Source organism: Propithecus coquereli, unplaced genomic scaffold (genome assembly GCF_000956105.1).
Source record: "Propithecus coquereli isolate 6110/MARCELLA unplaced genomic scaffold, Pcoq_1.0 Scaffold701, whole genome shotgun sequence".
In the NCBI taxonomy this organism is placed as follows: Eukaryota; Metazoa; Chordata; class Mammalia; order Primates; family Indriidae; genus Propithecus; species Propithecus coquereli.
The window spans coordinates 38177-54305 of NW_012153075.1; the positions used below are offsets into that span (position 1 = coordinate 38177).

The following is a 16129-nucleotide window of genomic DNA, read 5'->3' on the forward strand; positions in this document are numbered from 1 at the left end:
CATTTGTAAAATAACGTCACAGATACCCACGCACCCACAGGGGTTGTTTCTGGGTTTCTGTGGATGGGTCGCGCGGGGAGAGGCCGCCGGCCGCCTCCAGCCTGGTCTTTATTCCCACCCCTCCCGGACCCTGGGACGCCTGGTGGTAGCTGTCTGAGTGGCGGCGCCGCCCTGGACACGGGGGCCGTGCCCGTCCGTGGTGTGTGACTCGCAAGGCATTTGTGGCTGGGCCTGCGGGACCGGGCCAGGTCAGGCCCTTTGGGTGGACTTGGCCACGCGGTGGCCCCTGTGCTCTTACAGCTCTGTCCCGAGGCCCCCGGGAGGCACCTGGAGCCGCCCATTAGGCCGCATTTCCTTGAGTGAAACCCCCTGGGGGGCTGTGGCTGGAACTCTGCTTGCGAGTAGCTGCGTGGCGAGGCCGGGGGCTGGAGATGGACCAGTGGTAGGGTGGAGACAGGTGGCCACCCCACCATGGCCCTGGGCTTCGGTCTGGGGCGTCCATTTCCAGAACAGCCCCAGTAGCGACCTCTTTCTCTTTGTGAGCAGACTTGGGATGAGGGAAGGGGTGGCCTTGGGCCAGGGATGGGGACAGGGGGGCCAGGCCACGTAGGGGACCAGGCAGGGACACTCTAAGGGAGACAGCCCCCTGCCTGGCCCCCTGCACACTGAGAGCCTTGGACTAGTGGGCTCCCCTGCTCCGTGCCTCAGTTTTCTCATCTGAGAAATGGGAAGAAAGCTAACGGTGGAGCCTGCTCACGGGGCGGGTGTGAGGCTTAAGTCCGTCAGGACACGAGAACATGTCACAGGCCTCCCGGTGCTGGCCGGTGTCAGTGTGTTGTTTCTATTTGTGATTCCCGAGGCTCAGCTCCGGGTAGCGGCTCCGGGCTGAGTCCACGCTGGGCCGGCCCCTGCCCCTGGCCCCCCCAGGCCCTGCTGTGCAGCAGAGCAGGTGGCCCCACGGGGCAGGAGCCGGCTGGGGCTCCCGGTCAGCAGAGGCCCCTGCCTGGTTTCCCGTTTCCCTCCCGCCCCTCCGGGCAGAGCCCAGCCTGAGTTACATCTTTAGGGCCCCGAGAGGGGCCCCGAAAACCAGAGCCCCCCAGAGCAGAGCAAGCCCGCGTGGATTCCGAGACGAGGCCCACCCGCGTTTCCGCCGAGGGCCCTTCGGTGAGCCCGTCAGCCTTCCCGAGCCTCAGTCTTCACGCCTGTGGGGCGGAGCCCGTGAGAGCAGGTGCCCTGCGGCCTGTCGTGAGCACGGGGTGGGCCGAGGCTTGCGAGCTGCTCCCCGCTTCCATCTGCGCGCTTGTCACTTCCCGCCCGCAGGTCAGAGAGGCGGAGGCCTCCAGTCACGTGGCAGGGGCGGGGCTTGTCACTCCCAAGTCCCTGGTACTGGTGGCCACCCGGTCCCTAGAGAGCACCTGTCTCATCAGGGGTCCTCGCTGCACTCGCCTCATTCCGGTGGGGGAGCCGGGGGTGCGGACGTCGTGGGGCATCCTCGCGTGTCCCTCGGGCAGGGCAGGCCCGGGAGGCCGGGTCAGGGGCTGCGGCCGGGTGGGGGCCGGGCGGGGCAGGGGCTCGAGGCCTCGTCTGCCAGCTGCTCCCTGTCAGGCTGTGCCCAGCCCAGGGCAGCTTCCCAGCCGGAGACCCCCCAGGAGCTCGTCCCGAAGTCAGGCCCCGCCCGGCGGCCGCTGCTGCTCGGAAACGTGACAGTGACTAATGGTTTATTACACACCTGCCACCTCTCATCCGGCAGGCGGGCGGGCGCGGTCTCCTGGGCCAGCTGTGCACTGCCAGCTGGGCAGCGGGCGGGCGCGGGGGAGCACGTCAGACACACAGACACTGACGGGTACACACACAGGGATATGCCCACACACGCACGGAGACAGACACTGATAGGTACACACACACGCACACACACAGACAAACAGGTGTACTCAGACACACAGACACATGGAGACAGACACTGATGGGTACATACTCACACGGGGATACGCAGACACACAGAGAGACACATCTCATACGTGAATGTACGCATAGACCACATACACACAAACACACAGATATGCAGACACAAATCCCACAAATACACACACGCAGGTCCACACACAGATACAGATTTCCCCTGTGCATACATAATATGCATGTGAACACACACAGGGACACAGCCTCTGTCTACATAAAATCCTACACACGCAGACGCACACGTGGAAACCAAGCACACACACAGGTGGATACACACCCAGGCCCACATAGACACAGACACATGATACACACGTGGATACGTACGCAGACTCCCCCACAAACACACGGACACGCTCACACGTGCACACACACACCACAGACACACAGGGACACATTCATGTACATACGTGCCCCCCCCCACACACACACACACTGTCCTACCTCTCCTTCCTCTCCTTCCTCTCCTTCCTCCTCCTTCCCAAGTCATTGCCCGGGGGATGGAGGCTCCTATCCCAGAGCCGGCCGGGCGGTGGGTGCCACGGCAGTCCGTTTCTGACCCGCTTCCCTGCAAACATTCTGCGCGTGGGGATAGCGGGTCTTGCCAGAGGAAGGAAGCAGATACACCAGGAGCCCTTGTGCCAGCTTGGTGGCTGGACCGAGTCCCCCAGGGACATCCGTCGCAAGCAGCTGCCTTGGCCCCTCCCAGAGGCGGGGGTTATGTGTGCTATGGAAGGCGGAATTGGGTTTAGGTGACACTGGATTCCCCTTTGACCCCAAGATTCCCAGGCCAGCCCACAGGGCTCACCAGACTTCCGTGTCACTGCGGTCGGATGGGGATACCGCCGGGTCCAGGGTTGAGCCACTCCTGGGCAAAGGCTCCGGGTGGCTGGCCAGGCTGTCGCCACGTGAGCAGCTTTGGTCTCAGGGGCTGCATTCAGAGCACCCGCCTGGGAGGAGGAAGCTTGCTAACTGCAGGGAGCACAGCTCCAGGGCTGTGGGAGGACTGCACCGGGGGTTCCAGGACTCCCAGGCCTTCTCTGCCGTCCTGTGAAGGCCGTGGGGACCCCCAGGGCTGGGATTCTGTTGGCAGGCAAGGCACAAACCCTGGACAGACTAGAAGTCACCAGCTGGTGGGCGAAAGGCACACCGAAACCTCACGATCGGGGGCCTTCCCTCCTGGGGGCGAGCGCTCACGCTCATCTCGTTCGAATACTCTTAAGCCTGGAGCCAAAGGAAGACCGATTTCTCATGTGCCACTTGCATGCGGTATAAAACCCAGCGAGAGGACACCCCTAATTCATCACCAGCCGATGGGAACAGGCTTCCCCGGAGCAATTATCTTTGTGCCGTCGCAGCCTTCCTGGGAGAGAAGCGGCACCGGTTGGTGACGGGAGGAAGGTGTGGCTTAGGCGTCTGAGACCCAGGTCCAAGTTTCTAGGCCCCAGCGCTGCTACTCCCCAGCCGTGGGGCCTCTGCAAGATTCAGAACCTTTGCCGAGCTCAGCGCTCTGACTGCCGAATAGCACGGTGAAAATGCCATCTCCTTATGGCATCGGACAGAGGATGGACACTAAGAAGGCACTGGGGGCTGCCATGCAGCGCCGTGCGGGTTGTACACTGCACAACTGCAGGGGGCGCCATTCTGCGAGTGTGCTTTCCGCATGGTCATCAGGGCTGCCATGTTGCACAGCTCAGTGGTGGCCCTGTAGTTGTGCCACACGGGCCCTAGATGTGCTTTCTGAGCTAGAACAGCTTCTAAAGTGGCTAATGAGGTCATTATTAATAGACACAGTAGAAGCCGCAGACCCCACTGGTGGGGGGGGGGTGAGGTTGCAGAAAACCAGGCCAAGATTGGCACTCTGGTCACAGCCGTGTTCCTGGGGCTCCCCCTTTCTCACGTGCCACGTTGGGGGTGTTGCCTTGCTTGGCAGGGGTGCTCGGGTGGTCTGTGGGTTCATTCTGTCCTGACAGCCGCCCGCTCTGCTCCCCCAGAAAGCCACCATGCACATCAGCTCTTTGTCCAGGTCTCTTGGAGCCTCGGGGCCGGGCCCTTCCTCCACCCCGAGCAGGCAGGGCCGGGGCTGTGCCCTGTCTCTGCCCTTCCTCCTGGCTCCTCCCACCGGGTTTCTCGTCTCTGTTCCCAGGGCGGGGCTGACCCCATCCCCCACACAGTGGAGGACTCGGCAGACACCTGAGCAGGAGGGAACGAGGGTGGACACGGGCTGTTTTCTAACCAGAGGGCACAGGTGCAAAAGCCTCGTGTTCCCATGCTGTGCCTCCGTTTACCCAGGGGACCCATCCACCAGTCGCCCCCTTGGCCACGCTGAGGAAGGGAAAGCCAGCCCTTCCCTGGGACAGTGAGAGCGTCAGGCGAGGGGAGGGCAGGGCGGGCAGGGTGGTGGCAGCTGGTTGGAGGAGACACAGCGCACACCTGCCTCCTCTCTGGCCCCTGGGCTGGCCCGGAAGGTTCCCTCCCTTCATCTGCTCTTGTTCCTACTGCGTGTCCGCCACGGCGGCAGTGGTTTACTTAGGAAGAGGCCTGTGCTGGTGTCCTGTGGCTGCTGTACGACTCACGCAAGCCTGGTGGCGTACAACAACACACATGTACTCTGTAACAGTTCCAGAGGTCTGAGGTCCGACGGGGTCTCGCTGGGCAAAGGCAAGGTGTGGGGAGGCCTAGTTCCTTCTGGAGGGTCCGGGGGAGAATCTGTTCCCTGCCTTTTCCAGCTTCTAGAAGCCGCCCACACTCCCTGACTCGTGGCCCCTTCTCCGTCTGCACAGCCGGCAGCGGTGCGTGGCCCTGACCCGCTAACGGTCTCCACCTGACTGTCTTCTCCTGCCGCCCTCCCTGCTGACGAGCCCCCGTGGGTCACGGGCCTGCCCGACCCAGCGCGATCTCCCGCTCACGGTCAGCCAATCAGCAGCCTTAATCCCACCTGCAACCTTCATGCCCGCTTTGCGGTGTGAGGGGACATAGTCGCAGGTTCCAGGGATCAGGACGCGACGTTATTCCGTCCTTCACAAGATCAGCTGCCTTAGCCGAGACCGGCACGACGGGCGCCATGACAGCCCCGAGTTCTGTGTCGTTTTCCTGGTCTGTGACTCGGGGTCCCGGGTTCCCTACAGTCTGTGGCCTCTGCCTTCTTGGCGCTCGTGGAGTGCCCTGATGTGCTGTCACCAGCAGACACAGGCAGGAGAACCCGGGAAAGCCGTCAGACGCTTGCCCGCCTCGGCCTCGCAGAGCCCCGGGCGGCTCCGCTGACCTCCACTGGCCTGAACCCGCCCGTGCCCCGCCCAGACGCAAGGGGAGCTGGGCAGTGGGACCACACCCGGTGCTGTTGTCCCCTGCAGGAGCGGCCAAGCCCTGCGAGGCTTGGCTGCCGGCTCTGCGCCTACCAGCCGTTCCGCCGGGCTGGCTGCAGTTGCGTGAGCCCCGAGGTGGCGCAGGTCAGAGCCCGTCGCTGCTCTGCCCAGATGTTGTCGGTTCTGCGCACCCACACTGGCTCCTGCGCGCTCCGGTTCCGAGGCCGCACCTGTGGCTGTCCTCAGAGGCCTGTCCTCAGGCTGCTGGAGCTGCTTTGCATGAAGGACAGAGAGCTTGTCCCCAGGCCCTTGGTAGCCAGTGACCGGCAGGGGAGCCCCTTGCGGCGGGAGAGGCGCCACTCACCCCCAGAGCTCCCTGGGACGGGGCTAAGCTGGGGCCGGGGCCACCCTTGCTTAGGTCCTTTCTTCCCACGCCCTCCAGGTGTCCCCGGGAGCTTGGCCTTGGAGGTCACTGGCACACCCTTGTCTCCTTGTCCACCTTTGGGAGACCCGGTCGAGACAGCGGTTCCCAGGGCCGTGTCACTCAGCCCTGTCTGCAAACAACACCTCAGACGCGCCCCGTCCTCTGCTCTGGCCCAGCCTTCTGCCTTGGCTGTCCTCTCCCCAGGGGGGGAAGGGGGGGTTTGGGTCCGAGGGCTTGTGGCTGACGCAGCTCCCGGGGGAAGGTGCCGCCCAGGAGTGGAGTCGAGAACACTAAAGAAAGAAGCCGCCGAGGGTAAGCACAGGCAGGCTCCTCTTAGGGTGTAGCCCTCGGGGCGAGCCCCTCAGGCCCCGAGACGAGGATTTCTGGGAGCGTGCCGGGGGCCACGTCTGGTAGCTATAACCACAGGGCCATGAGGGTGTAGCAGTCGGTGTAAGTCGCCTGGAAGTTGAAGGTTTATAGCAGCCGGAGGCAACTTCGTTTTTCTTTTCCCCTCCTCTTTTCCTTTCTAGTCTCCTGTTTAAATAAGTTATTTGCTGTGTGTGATTAGGACGTGGACGCCTTTTTAAAAGACTGTTTTTGAGACGGATTCTCGCCCTGTCGCCTGGGCTAGAGTGCAGTGGTGTCATCACAGCTCACTGCAGCCTCCAACTCCTGGGCTGAAGCCATCCTCCTGCCTCAGCCTCCCGAGTAACTGGGAATACAGGCGCGTGCCACCACACCCAGCTAAGTTTTTCTAGTTTTTGTAGAGATGGGTCTTGCTGTTGCTCAGGCTGGTCTCGAACTCCTGACCTCAAGGGACCCTCCCACCTCAGCCTCCCAGAGAGCTGGGATTACAGGCGTGGCCACCGCGCCCGGCCCGTAGAAGCCTTCTTGCTCTCTCTGAGTTGAAAACCTGGCTTTGCTTCTTTTGAGGTTTTGATATTAGGCAGATAACCTCCTCGTGCCTCAGTTTCCCCAGTCTGTAAAGGAGGGGGGTGACACCCTGATGGTCGTGAGGATTCAAGAGTCAGCCCACGTCCAGTGCTCAGCACGGTGTCTGGCACGCGGGCGGCAGGAGCTGGCCTGGCCCTGGCGGTGGGAGGGGGCCGGTGACCACCCGAAGTCCTGGCCCCCGGACAGCTTTTGTCTCTTCTTTGCCGGGCAAACGGGCTCCCAGCCAGGGCCGGGCCTCCATCGCCAGGAAGGCGGGGGCCGCACTCGGGCTCTTGGCCCTGGCCTCCAGAAGTCCTTGGCAGGCCCTGCCTGGAGCGGCTCTGGCGCCGAGTGCTCCGACACTGGGCTCGCGGGGAGCTCTGCCCCGTGCCAAGCGGCAGCTGCTGCGGAGGGCACGGGGCCTGGGCCTGGCCGCGGCTCCTCCAGCTCCACGCGAGAGCCCCCTTCCCAGGCGCCTCTGCTGCGTGTCCGCCTCCCGCTCCTGTCACCCGTCTGCCTCTGTTGGGCGTTTCCAGCAGAGCTGGGATCCACGTCTGCTTCTCTCTCCACGCGTGAGCGACCCGCATATCTTCCCGCAAACTTCTTGTCGTGCCGCCCCTGGGCGCACAGAGCTTGCGCGTCGGGGCAGGAAGTTTAGGAGCCGGGAAGCCTCAGAGCTGTTTCCCGGTGAGCAGATCTCTCCCCGGGAGCCCGCGGAACGTGCACCGGGGGCTGTCGTGCCGCCCGAAGACCCCGCCCGGCTCTCCCTTCACGCCTCTCCTACTTACACGGACCGCGTTTCCGTCAGCCGGTTCCTGTGCCAGGGTGCGACGGTGTCTGTCTGTCTGTGACTGGTTTAGATTTTCGTGCAATAAAAAAAAAAAGGGAATTTAACTTGGGCAGTTGAAAAAACCGCAAACCAGGAATTGACTTAAACGTGAATCGTATTGGCCAAAAGACACCGCAGATCTTTCTACCTGGCAAACCTGACCTTACGAGGGTCTGTTCGCCCTAAACTGGAATGTCTTTCACATAAGTTGGTGGTAAAGATTTTAGGTGGGAAGGATGAGATTGGCTGAGTCACAGAGTGACTATTCCCAAGCTCGGGTTGGGGTATCCCAGGGCAGTGTTGGGGGCCCCAGGGAGACAGAGCCCTGTAGTCGGGCACAGACCACCCCTGCAAGGGCCGCTGCTTGCGCCCACCCGCCCGCCACCCCGGCCACAGCCTCTGCCCACCCACCGTCCTTCGTTCCCCTTGAGCAGGTCCTCCACGATCTCGGTGGCTTGAAACAAAGGCAAAGTCGTTCTCCTACAGTTCTGGACACGGGTCTCCCGAGGCCGAACGCACGGTGGCGGCCGGGCTGGGCCCCTGTGGAGGCTCCAGGGAGAGTCCGTTTCTCGCCTTCTCCAGGTCCCCGAGGCCACCGCGTCCCCTGGCTCCCAGCCCCTTCCTCACTTGCTCCAGCCTCCTGCTCCCGTCACCACACCTCCCCCTCCCACTGCCCTTGCCCGTCATACGGACCCGCCATTGCGTCGGACCCACTCGGACGACCCGGGAGCACCGCCTCTGGAGGTCGTCACTCGATCTCGTCTGCAAAGCCCCTTTGCCACACAAGGTGACGTGTGCACAGGCTCCGGATTAGGCGTGGACGGCTTTGGGCCCACTATTTGACCTAAAACACTCGTCTCCCTGGCGGGGCTGGGCTGGCTGTCATTAGCCCGTGGCGCGCGGCGAGGAGCCCTGGAAATCGTCATTTATTGGGCGCCGACTGTGTGCCAGGCACAGCTGCACAGGTGCTTTGCTGGGGCTGGTCCCTTAGGCCAGGGGAGCCTGAGCGTGGCAGTGGGGTCAGCCCCACGGGGGCACTCGGGGTCACCCTGGGTCCATTTCCTCCTGAGGAACGTGGGGACGATACTGGAACCCCCCTCACAGGCCGTAGCTGCGAGGCCCCTCAGTTAACACCCACGCAGTTAGTCCTGGGGCCGCCCCTCCGGGTGGTGGCCTGGGTCGGGCTGGATTCTCCCAGCCCGGGAGACTCGGGTGCAGTTGGGCATCTGCCCAGGAGGTGGCGCAGTGAAGCATCAGACAAGGCCAAAGCCACCGCCCCTCACCCCTGCCTGGGCACAGGGAAGGGGGTTCACTCCAGGGACCCCGACAAGGCTCCACCCCTCCCTAGCCTCTCACCAGTGCAACCCAGGAAAGAGCCCAGAGGCTGACCCTCAGGTGCACGGGGCGTCCCTCGGGCCCAGCCTGCCCCGCAAAGCAGCTGAGCTGTGGTCCCCACCTCCAGCCACCACTTAGCCCATCTGTCCTGAGATATGCTAAGAGGAGCTCTGACAAGGGGCAGAAGGACACAGAAAGTGCAGTGCAACCCAGGAGGGCTCCAGGGTGGAGGCAGCACTCGAACTGGGCATCCAGGCCCAAGGAGGGGAGGGGAGGGGACCGCAGGGAAGAGACCCGATGATGGTGAGCTTCGTCCTTTCGCTCCCGCCTAACAGAACTGTGTCCCCTCCTCACATTCTGCCTCCATGTCTCTCGTGGGAGCGTCTCTGTAGGGTACCAAGGCAAGGCCCTGTGGCCACCCCGCTGCCTGCTGGCCCGGGCCTGAAATTCCCAGAACCCCGCGACCCGCCCCACAGGGCCTCTGCCCCAGCCAGAGGCTCCCAAAGTCAGAGGCACGAGGCCTGGCTCTGCCCTCCTGCCTCAGCTGCGTGGTCCTGGGCAGCTGCCTCTCCCGAGGGCAAACCTCGGCGTTCTTGACCTCCAGGGACACTGCCGGGTGGAGCTGCTCCTGCCTGGAGAACGTTCCAGTAACCGCCAGGGCCTGGCGCGGGGCCGGGCCTGGAGCGGGCGCCCGGTACACACTGTTGGATGAGTCTGAACGAACGGGGGTGACCTTGGTGGGGCGTCACTCTGTGTGACCCCCTTGGGGACCTGGAGTCCCCCCTGCCACGCAGGGCGTGCATGGCGGTTCTCCCGTGTGCAGTGAATACCTCCAGGCCCGCTGGGTCCTGCGGGGAGAAGTACGGCGGCCAGAGGTGACAGGACAGGCAGGAAGTGGCTGCCGCAGCTCCCAGCACCCGCCAGCCTCCGAGCCCGGCCCGGCTCCTGTGTGCAGCTCCCTGCGGCCGGTGCCAGGCGGGTGGAGGCTGGGAGGGCAGGAGGGGGGCCTGCCGCCCGGTGGCCGTGCTGCGGCTGGCTGGAGCTCTCTTGACAGCCGCCCTGGGAGTTTGCCCTGAAACTGAACTGCAGACCCGGGCAGGAGGGGACCAAGGCATTCTCTTCCCCTCCCAGCCTCGCTGCTCCGGCCCCTTGTCCCTTTCCCAGGCCGAGGGGAGCTGCCCGATGACCGAGGTGGCCGGGCCAGGGGGACCAGGGGCTGGGACAGTCAGTGCTCATGGACCAGAAGAGCCCCAAGTGGAAAGCGCTGCTGCCGGGTGAGTCCCGGGGCTGGCCCCGTGCAGGGCGTGGAGGAGACGGGGGTAGGGGAACGGGCCTGAGTCTTGGGAGGTGCCCAGACTTCCAGGACAGAAGACAGATGTGGGGGAGGACAGACAGGGCCAAGCTGTGACTCAGAGAGAGGGCGCGTATCCTGGCTGCGGGGGTCCCGTGGTGCATGTGTGAAGCATGTGTGCTGGCCCAGGGGACACCGTCCCCAGGGACCGGCATGATGGCCTGTCTGAGCCCAGGGGCCCAAGCGTAGGCGTGGAGGGTTCTAAGGTGGCGTGGCAGTCACCGAGGCCACAGCTATCAGCCCTCAGGTCCCTGGGCATGTCCCAGCCATCCCTGCCGTGGGCACCCCTCCTCCCGCCTGCTGTGGGGCACAGGCTGGCACGGAGCCCCTTGGGGGAGTCGGGGTGCTGCTGGCTGCCCAACTCGCTGGGCCCCTCGGTGCCGGGCGGCCCTTCGAGGTCACTAAATCCCACCCCCCTTCCCACTGAGGCTGCCCAGCAGCCCGGGACAGAGCTGGGCGTGGTGCCCGGAAGACCTGTCTCCCAAGCCACCTGCTGCCTCTGACAGCGGGAGAAGCAGGGCAGGAGGGGCCGAGAGTAGAGCCGGGCAGACCCGAGCTGCGGGAGTGGGCACAGAGGCCTCGGCTCTGAGGGGATTCCGGGGGGCGCAGGCGTGCACGGTACAGGGGACACCGAAGCCCTGGCACTCCTCCTCCTCCTGCCAGGTGGGATGTGAGGGACTTCTCACTGCCCCCTTCCCGTCCTCACGGCCAGTCTCCGGGGCAGCAGGGAACTCTGGCCCTGACCCTCCACTCCCCAGCTGCGCTGCAGCAGTTGGATCTAACCTGATTAAGGAAGAGCGCACCAATAAGGAGCACCACTCCTGTGAGGTAGTGAGCTCCCCGTCCCTGGCAGCATTCCAGCAGGATCTGTGAAATCCGTCGGAGGGGGAGGTCTCAGATTCCAGGTCCCACCTCCTCTGTGTGCCTTGACTATACAATAATGAGAACCACAGCAGCTAGCATTTAGTGAGCACCTACTGTACACTGGGGCTCTTAATTCACGAAACCCGCATCACACCCTGTGGGGTAGACATGTCCTTCCCCCATGTGCTGGGGGCAAGACCAAGGCACAGAGCAGTCGAGGGGCTCCCCGAGGGTCACACAGCCGGTCAGGTGGAGGCAGAGCTGAGATGCCAGCCCGGGCCGTGTGGCACGGAACCGAGAGGGCCCGACCTCTGTGACAGGAAATCAGCCTGTTCAGGAAAATGCTCTCTAAACCTGGAGGGGCAGGAGTTCTCCAGCCTCCCCCCAGGGCTTTGCCCGGGAGTCCGGCGGGCTGTGGCCTTCCACGCCCAGGCAGGACAGGCAGGTGCCAGCGACAGCCCCTGTGGCAGCGGGAGGGCCCCTGTCTGCCCGGGAGGTGCCAGGGTGCTTGGGAGCAGGCCCCGGACCCCGGCCCAGCCCAGGCCCATCTGCCTCCTGGTGCCAGGGGGCCTTTGGGGCTTTCTGCCGCCACCCCTGTGGCCCACGGCCTGCCAGCCCCGTGTCTCCTGTCCCTGCACGAAGCCCTAGACGCCAGCCGTTCCTTCGTGGTCTCGGCTCTGGTGGTGGCTTCTCCCCAGCTGCTCTCCCGCCCTCGCCCACCTCTGGCTCCCCCTGCTCGCCGGCATGGCTGGCGACACCCCCAGGCTGCCCTGAGGCCCATCCGCCGCGTGAGTCTGTGCAGGTCCCTGTGAGCACGTGTATGTGTGTCTGTGTGCGTGTGTGTCTCTCACAGTGTCAGCGTGCGTGTCAGTGTGTGTGCAGGGGTGGCTCTCAGCGTGTAGTGCGAGTGTTGGCGCGTGTGTGGTTCTGTGTGCGTCTGCGTGCAGGTGAGGAGAAACACGGGCCTCACAGGGCGGGTCCGTCTGACCTCAGGGGCCCAGGCCGGGAGGCAGCCCCCAAGGTGAGCCCAGCTCCTGCTGGAGCGTGGTGAGTGTCACAAAGGGCCACGGGCAGGAGGGTCCGCACTGCCGGTGTTCAGGTCGGCCTGACGCTGAGGCGCGGGCGCCCCCGGCCTGGATGGGCCTTGCCGGGCCAAGCGGCGGGTCTGCCGGTGCTCTGCCAGGTCTGGGGGCGGAGGGCGCTGCTGGCGTGGAGGCTGGAGCCCCGACACCTCTGACCCTGCCCCCTGGCTGCACCTCCCAGGCAGCGGCCGGAGCACCAGGAGCCCAGGCTGGGCTGTCACACAGGCCTGCCACCTGCCTGGGGACAGTCCCCAGCCACCCTTCTCACCTCGCGTCCTGGCTTCTGCCCATCACTCCCCTTCACCCAGCAGGGCATGGGAAGAGAAAGAACATTTATTAAGCACCTGCTGCATGCCAGCTCTCATGCTGCTCTCAGGTCCACCCCAGCCCCATTCTACAGATGAGAAAGCTGAGGCTCAGAGAGGCAGGAAGTTTGCCCCAGGCACACAGGGGCCAGCCCAGCAACTCCAGAGCTGGAATCGCCAGCGGGGCCACCCTCTTAGCCAGGCGGGCTCCTCCTCGGGCCTGAGCAACTGCCCCGGACCCTCGGGGCCCCCGCCCCACCACGGAGCAGGCACGCCCTCCCTCCAGTGTCTCTCCTCTCGTGGCGAGATGGCCCACAGACGGGCTCAGGCAAGGCTGAGCCTCAGTTTCCCCATCCCTGCAACAGGGATGATCATGGAGCTCGATCTCGTCTCGTATTGGGCGGGCGCGTGGGACCCGGCACAGAGTCCCTGGCCTGGCCCCACCCTCGGGGCCTGCCCAGGCCCCCGGGGTGGGGCTGTGGTGAGTTTCGTGGCTGGGCAGGCTGGGCTGGCTGCCTCCTGGCTCGGTAATGGCAGGTTTGGTCACAGACAGAGCCTGTGGCCGGGCAGTGTGGGCGGTGTGGGGTGGTGGCTCTGCCCTCTCTGCCGCCCGCCCACTGGGCGTGTGGTCCCGGCTGAGGACACAGGAACATAGCCCTGGCTCTGTCCTCAGAGTCCTGGGAGGCGGCTGTCACCGCAGCGGCCGGGAGCTGGAGGCAAGCCCGGAGTGGGGGGAGGGCCGCGTCTGCCTTCACCCCTGGCACCGGCCCTGCCAAGCCACAGGTGCCTCTGCCGAGGGGGAGGGGCTGGGCGGCCCAGGGAGGGCTGTGAAGGGGAGAGAGGACAGCAGGGAGAGCCAGGGAAGGAGGCTGTGTCTGAGGTGACAGAGGCCGATCTGTACCCCCTCGTCCCCACCACGGCCACCATCACTGGGGCTGCTGGTCCCGCCGGGTTTCTGGGCTGTTCGTACTGTTCCGCAGGTTGCGCACTGCACAATCTCAGAGGGCCACTCGTAGGAGTTGCGCCATGCGCCGTGGCGGGGCCCTCCTCCCGTCGTCTCCACCACCCCCGTTTCCATCTCTGATTCTGGAACGCTGGTACCTCTCGTCGTGAGCCCAGAATGTTGGTGGGGGGATGTGTGTGGACAGGGTGGGTGACAGGGCACCCCGGCGGCCTCACATGGGGTGCGGGAAGCCGTGTCTGCGCTCGGAGGACAGAGGGACATCTGGCGTCCCTGGGCGTCCCATGCACCCTGTTCCCCGTGGGCATCGTGTTATGTCGGAATCTCGGGCGCCGCAGCCCAGAGCCTCCCTAGTGGTTCTGGCCCCGCCTCTCCTCCCCCTCCCCGCACTGCTTGCCGAGAAATGAGTTCCTAACTCGACACCTCGGGTTTGGGCCGGTGACTTCCGCAGGACCCTGGGGGAAAAGACACCAATCGAAACCTCTCCTGGCTGTGTGACCTCGGGCAGGTTCCCGGGCTTCTCTGTGCCTTCACTGCCTAATCTGAAAAGAGGAGGGATGAGAGACCTCGTAGATGGTCAGTGGGATGGTGGCAGGAGCACTGGAGCAGGGACGGCAGAGGAAATGCCTTGCGCAGGAACTGCCGCTCCCTTCTCCCTGTGACGCTCGCAGGTCCTGGCAGGCAGGGGTTGGGCTCACCGGGTGGTGGCACCAGGCTTGGCCCAGGGTAAGCCCTGGGCTCGTCAACACCGGCAGGGTTGCAGGGGGAAGCTCCCTCTCCCTCCCTTGCTCCCTCGGGGGCTGCATTCCGGGGGCTGAGCGGAGCTGGTGGGAGGGCCGTGGCCGCCGCCGTGCAGGGGAAACCGCAGGCCCCAGCCGCCTTATCCGGGGCCTGCTGCAGACAGCCCTGCCCCAGGAAGCGCTCATCGGCTTGTCATCTGCGCCCCAGTGAGCTTGGGAGGACATGCGGTCAAGTGGATTTCCCCGGGATGGCAGGCTGTGACAGCCACGCACAGGCGGTGCCAGGGGGCAGGGCGGGGCCACGTCCACGCTGGCCCTGACACGGCTTCCCTCCTCCGTGGCAGGCTCTGGTGTGTTAGGCAGGGCCAGGCTCGTAGATCCCCTTCTCAGACTGTGACGTTCAGGCCCCCCCAGCCCCTTCCCTAGCCGGGCCTGTGACCTCCACGTGGCTGCCCGCCGTCCACGCCAGGCCGGAGCAGCAGGCAGGGGTCGCAGGTGGGCGTGCGTGGGAGGGTGGAAACAGGAAGCCGCTCAGCCTCCCTGACTCACCCCAAGGGCCAGCCCCCCCCCTTTGTAGTGACCACATGACAACGCCCACGTGCTGGACACTTACCGACAGGTGGCCCCGCATAACAGGCTCTGCGAGGTTCCTTGTTTGACTCCCTCCCCCAGGCGCTGCCGAGCCGGGCAGTCATCAGCCCATCTCAGAGACCGGCAGACCGAGGCCCAGGAGAACCGCCGCACCCCGTGGCCGTGGGCTCCCCGGGTCTCTGGGTGGGGCCAGGCTGGCAACTTGGGATGGAAATGGCCACTCGTCCCCCTTCAGCCCTTTCGTCCCCGGCCACCTGGCTTCCCCAGTGCTGCCGCGCGCCCTCCTCCTTCCTCTGCGCGGGGAGAAGTTTCTCCCAGCCAGCGGCGGGAGTCGTAGGGTGGACTCGCGCAGCCAGAGGACTTGAGAGTTGGAATATCCAGTTCAGAGCCTGCCCTGGCTGTCCCTGCTGGGTGGCCTTGGACAAGCCGCCTGCCCCTCCGTGCCGTGCACAGAGCCACGTGCCCCTCCCCGAGGGGCTGCTATCTCCCGGCCTCCCCCTCCCCCTCCCAAACACCCAGCCCTCCCCGCTCTCACCCCCCCAGCTCCCCCCTGCTCCACGCTGGGCCCTCCCCGCGTGCGTCGTGTCTGGCGGTCCCCTCTGGTGTCCACACCAGCTGCGCAGCGCCAGGAAAGTGAGCGCCTCCATCTGCTCTCGTGCCGCTCAGTGTCCCCGGCACCGAGAACAGTGCCCGGCACACGCTCGGCCGCGAGAGCTGCCAGACGCGGGGAGGGTGGGCGCGCCGGGGGAGAACGTCAAGCCCTCACGCCTTGCCTCTCACCACCCTGCTCCAGGGAAGATTCCTGGCGCATAGTAGGTGCTTTCAGATGCCATTTTCCTTCCCACCCCGCGGTGAGCCATGGCTCAGGCCTGGCAGGATTTCTGGGTTCTTGTGGCTCAGCCGAGGTCCCGCCCCGTTCCTGGGGGGCCTGTTTCCTGCCGCCCCTCCCTCCATTGCCAGCTCCCACTGGGCGGTGCCTGGGCAGGACAGCTCCCTGCCAGACGCCAGGCAGCCAGGGGTCCTGGAGTCCCCTCCATCTGGGCGTGTGCTCCCGTTGCCACCCGACCCTGAGGCCCAGTGGTGCTGGCCCGGGAGGGGAGGGAAGCAGATCGCTGGGGTCCCCCTGCAGCTCCGCTCCCTGGCCCGAGATCACTGAAGATAAGACCCCGGGAGGGTCTAGGGTGTAGCCATTAGCTGGCCCACCAGCCCTCCTCCTTGGCAGAGCCCAGGACATGACCTCCTGGGGACCTCGACCCTGCCAAACATGGTGGGCAAAATGGCTAATTTTCCAAATCCAAAGACAGGACATTGGATGTTTGGCCTTGGGAAGCAAAGCATTGCCCTTTGTAGGACATTCTGATGTGTTATAAGGACCACAGGACTGGCTAGGAAATTCTAACCTGGACAGTCACCATGGCCATGAACAACAGCGGGAGATCAGAGGTGGGGTCTT

The 16129-nt window shown here is 64.9% G+C and overlaps 1 protein-coding gene across 1 annotated transcript in view; it reads left to right on the forward strand.

The window, feature by feature from the left end:
• GSE1 (Gse1 coiled-coil protein) overlaps nucleotides 1–16129 on the forward strand; it is a 265027-nt gene that overhangs the window by 424 nt on the left and 248474 nt on the right. The window lies entirely within an intron of this gene.